Source organism: Diospyros lotus, chromosome 1 (genome assembly GCF_014633365.1).
Source record: "Diospyros lotus cultivar Yz01 chromosome 1, ASM1463336v1, whole genome shotgun sequence".
NCBI lineage: Eukaryota > Viridiplantae > Streptophyta > Magnoliopsida > Ericales > Ebenaceae > Diospyros > Diospyros lotus.
This window is the reverse complement of record NC_068338.1, coordinates 47156392-47161297: the sequence shown is the minus strand read 5'-3', so window position 1 is coordinate 47161297 and position 4906 is coordinate 47156392. Positions and strand designations below refer to the sequence as shown.

General features: G+C 40.0%; 1 pseudogene; it reads left to right on the top strand.

Moving 5' to 3' along the window:
* Positions 1–1067: 1067 nt before the first annotated feature.
* On the top strand, positions 1068–4686 carry LOC127794084 (cytokinin hydroxylase-like; annotated as a pseudogene).
* The last annotated feature ends 220 nt before the right edge of the window (positions 4687–4906 follow it).

Genomic DNA, 4906 nt, shown 5'->3' with positions numbered 1-4906 from the left:
CATAATAATTTATTTGACATTTTATTATTTATTTTTTTATTAACTCGACAATCAATTTGGACAACTAATTTTGATATTATTCTTGACAAAAAGACTAAAATAGATATAATGCTAAATAATACAGATAAAATTTATAAAAATATTATTTTTAATAAAAAATATAAATTAATTTCTAAATATTAGATAAATTATACATACTTATTAAAAAATATATTGATATAATGTATATATATACATCTTTTATTTTTTTTCTTAAAAAATATTATCATTAATATATATACAATATATATACCTATAAGTGTATATATATATATATTGTATATACACTTACAGGTCAGTGACGCCACCAGCGATGGAGAAGGCGATGATTGATGATGACAGCGATCATGGAGGAGGGTCGACGATTGGAGGCAACTTGTGACGAATTTGGAACTAGATGAGGTGATGGCACGACCCACCAACACGAGCTATTTGCAGTGACCCAACTGCACGATGGCGATGGCGGTATGGAGGAAGGGCAACGGTGGCAACGACAGTAATGGCAGAGCATAGCTTTGGAGAAGATGATGGAGAAGAGAGTTTTGGGTAACGGTAATGAAAGATATTTTGATATTTTTGTTAGTCAATGATGCAACGTTTTTTGGCAAAGCTGGGTGTACCAGCTTTTGCTAAACGTTGCTATAGCAACTTTAAAATGGAATAACTTTTAAGATTATTATTTATGTCAAACACTTAACCATTAAAAGCATGCTATATAGCTTATCAGGTACACAAATAACTTATACGTGGTCAAATCGCTAAGCCAAACAGTCTCTTAATATCATCTATGTGTATATGCGTACTTAATTAAAACAAAAAAAAAAAAAACAGAAAACACTTTTCAAATTAAGACTTGAATAACTAACACATTGATCAGACTGATCGGTGGGTAGTTTGGTTGCAAACTCTTCTCCCCTATAAATACCCATCATTTCTCGACACCATAACCTCCATCATCAAAGCACCTACCTATCTGTATAGCTGCTTCAAGCTGATACACTACACATATATACAGAGAGAGCGAGAGAGAGAGAGAGAGATGAGATTTCTTCTGGGTTGTTGCTTAGTCTTGTCTTTCTTTATTCTCTACATGCTGTGGACAGTGTTGTATTCTTGCTTGATTCTGCCCAACCAGGTTTATCAGAAGATTAGGAGAAATGGATTTGGTGGTCCAACTCCAAGTTTCCCATTGGGAAATATCAGTGATATGAGAAAGAAAAACACTTCTTCCTCTTTGATCTCTTCAGAAATCTCCCATGACATCCACTCAACCGTCTTTCCCTACTTTGCGAAGTGGCAGAAAGTGCATGGTACGTAATTAATGTAAACTTAATTAACAAATTCACAGATACATATATGATTGCATATATATATATATATTTATTTTTTGTTTGTTGTTTGGATACTGCAGGGAAGGTGTTTATGTACTGGCTGGGTGCAGAGCCATTTCTGTACATAGCAGATCCAGAGTTCTTGAAGAAGTTGTCAACAGGGGTTATTGGGGAAAAGCTGGGGAAAGCCCACCGTGTTTAAGAATGACAGAGAACCCATGTTTGGCAACGGCTTGGTTATGGTTGAAGGTGAAGAATGGGTTCATCATAGACATATCATCACCCCCGCTTTCTCTCCTGCCAACCTCAGGGTCTCTCTCTCTCTCTGTCTCTCTCTCTCCATATACAATCTAGTTAAGAAGAATTTTTTTTTTTTATGTATTAATTCGTAAAGCGAGCCATGTGAGACATGCAAATCGAACCATGCACCAATTCCTTCGATGGAAAGATCTTAACATGAGTTTCCATTTTCGACTGTCGGGTGGCCAGATCATCAGATACTATCAAGATTCCAAAAACTTATATCACATAAACAGGGGAGATAAAAGCTGTTGCTTCATCTTATTCAAAAACAATAAGTCTCTCTGCTTAATTTCTCAACCTATCATCTGTAATTTCTTTAGAAACAGTTAATATACGACAATCCAACATCAAACTATTGAAACATGTTTATGTTTCGATCATAACTCAGCTCACTATTATAAATTGAAAAAAAGTTAGTTTCCTTTTCAGGCTATGTCCACCTTAATGATCGAGTCCACGACAAAAATGCTCGACCGGTGGACTGCGCTCATCCTCTCCGGCAACCCGAAAATTGACGTCGAGCGAGAGATCACGAGCACGGCGGGAGAAATCATAGCGAAGACGGGCTTCGGCATGAACTACGAGAACGGACAAGAAGTGTTCGAGAAACTACGACCTATGGAGCTCACTCTCTTCAAATCCAATGGCTACGTTGCGTGCCGTACAGCAAGTTCATGTGCCCCAAGCAAACCCTAGAAGCGAGAAAGCTGGGCAAAGAGATAGACTCTCTTCTGCTTTCAATCATCAGGGCCAGAAGAAAATCATTGGACGGAAGTCCACAGAAGGATTTGCTGGGGCTGTTGCTGGTGGAGAATCACGCCGACGGACGGGTGGGTAAGACTTTGACGACGAGACAGCTTGTGGATGAGTGTAAGACCTTCTTCTTCGGCGGCCACGAGACGACGGCGCTGGCGCTGTCGTGGACCCTTCTGCTTCTGGCTCTACACCCGGAGTGGCAGGACTAGCTCCGGCGATAGATCAGGGAGGTCGTCGGAGATGGAAAGGTGGATGCCACCATGCTTACTGGCCTGAAGAAGGTACGAAATAGCAATGCATTATTGTACCTCATATTATGTGTTACTGGCCTGAAGAAAGTACGAAATAGCAATGCATTATTGTACCTCAGTCTCACTAACGCGGCGACGCACGGATTGACAAACTTGTTTAAATTACAATTTAACCCTCCATCTAAAATTACAAATTTAACCCTCAGTCTCACTATCTCTTTACTGGCAGCTCCTGTTCTCTCACTTTCACTCCCTCTCTCTCTCTCTCAAAACCACTTTCACTTTCCCTCCCTCCAAAACCACTTTCACTTTCACTCTCTCTCTCTCTCAAAACCACCATCTCTCAAACCCACCATCTCTCCCCTATTCTCTCTCTCAAACCCAGTTGCAGCAGTGTCTCCCCCCCCCCCCCCCTTATCTCAAACCCACTCCATCTCTCCCTCAGTTTCTCTCAAATCCAGTCGAAGTGTCTTCCTCCCCCCCCCCCCCCCCCCCCCTTCACCCTGTCTCAAAACCACTCTTGCACTGCCAACACACAACTCTTGCACTGCCGTGGCCCAAGGATGGCCCTCCGTCGTCGCCCGTCGTTGACCTCCCACGTTGCTCGGACCGCCACCGTCAGGCCCCCTCGCGGCTGTAAAAACAACATTTATATATACATTTATAAATATTTTTATTTTTTACATATACATATATACATTTATATATATTTATATATTTTCTTTTTTTTTTTGCTGTTAGTTTTTTTGCTTCTGTTGTTTCTTTATGATGATTTAGCTGTTGAAACAAAAATTAAAAAATATAATTTATTTTAAATTATGAAAGAACATAATTTATTTTGATTGTATATTTGACAATTGAGTAAAAAATATTACTTGTGTTATTTTCGCTCATTTCATGTTCCGTTATTAATTTTTCTTCAATTTAAGGATATTAATTAAATTACTTAATTTAAATTATTTACTTATAAAATTATAACATTTGTGTAAAATAAGATTAATATTTTACTTAAATCAGATTGGAGTAAAATTACTTGATAAAATTGGAGTAGTGTAAAATAAAATTGGAGTAAAATTATAACTTGATAAAATTACTTAAATCAGTGTAAAATAAGATTGGAGTAAAATTACTATTTTTAAGATCAAATCTAATATAATTAGATATATATTTTTATTATTTTACAATTAAATATAACAATAACTTTTTTCTTATTATTTTACAATCAGATTTAACAGCAACAATCTTAATAGTTGTTATTAAAAATGTTAATATTAATATATATAATAAAATCACACAAGTAATAAATAATTTATTTTTTTTATTTAAGATCACTTTAAATACCAACTTATTACAACAACATCAATTATATATTAAAATCATCTCTTATTTTGTATTAAAATTACACTTCTTAAATTAAAAAAATACATAACAGAGAATGGGTGAAGTTTGGGTAGTTCGAGTAGCCGATGGGGGGGGGGGGGAGGCGACGGCGGGTGGGGGCGAGGCGATGTGGGGGGCGGGCGACGGTGGTCAGTGGTTGGTGGGGGGTGACGGCGTCGGCGATGGCGATGGCGGGCTGGCGGTGTTTGCAGGGGAGACGGCTATGCGAGCAGGGGGCAACGGCAGGCGGTGTTGGCGAGGGAGACGGCGGTGAAGCCATCTTTGGGTGAGGCGATGCCAGAGGCTGTGTGGGGGGCGGGCGACGGTGGTTAGTGGTCGGTGGGGGGTGTTGACGACGGCGATGGCCATGTCGGGCTGTGTTTGCAGTGTTAGCAGGGGAGATGGCTATGCGAGCAGGGGGGCGACGACAGGCGATGTTGGCAAGGGAGACGACGGTGGAGCCATCTTTGCGCGACGGCGGTGCGAACAGCGTTGGCGAGGTTGACGGCGACGGAAGCGTGAGAGCGGTGTGGGGGGCGGACGCTGCACCCACAGGGGTGGGTTTGAGAGAGATTGAGTTTGAGGGGGGTGGTTTTGAGAGAGAAAGAGTGGGGGAGAGACACTGAGAGGATGGTTTTGAGAGAGAAGAAAGAGAGAGTGTGGGTTTGAAATAGGCTTGAAAATGGGCGGGCAACTATAAAACAACTCAAAATTGTTTCAAGTTATCGCAAGATTTTGACACTAAAATCTCGCGATAATTTGGGTTTGTCAACCCATGCGTCGCCGCGTTCGTCCGTCTAGCATAATCCATGCATTATTGTACCTCATATTATGTGTTACTATTAC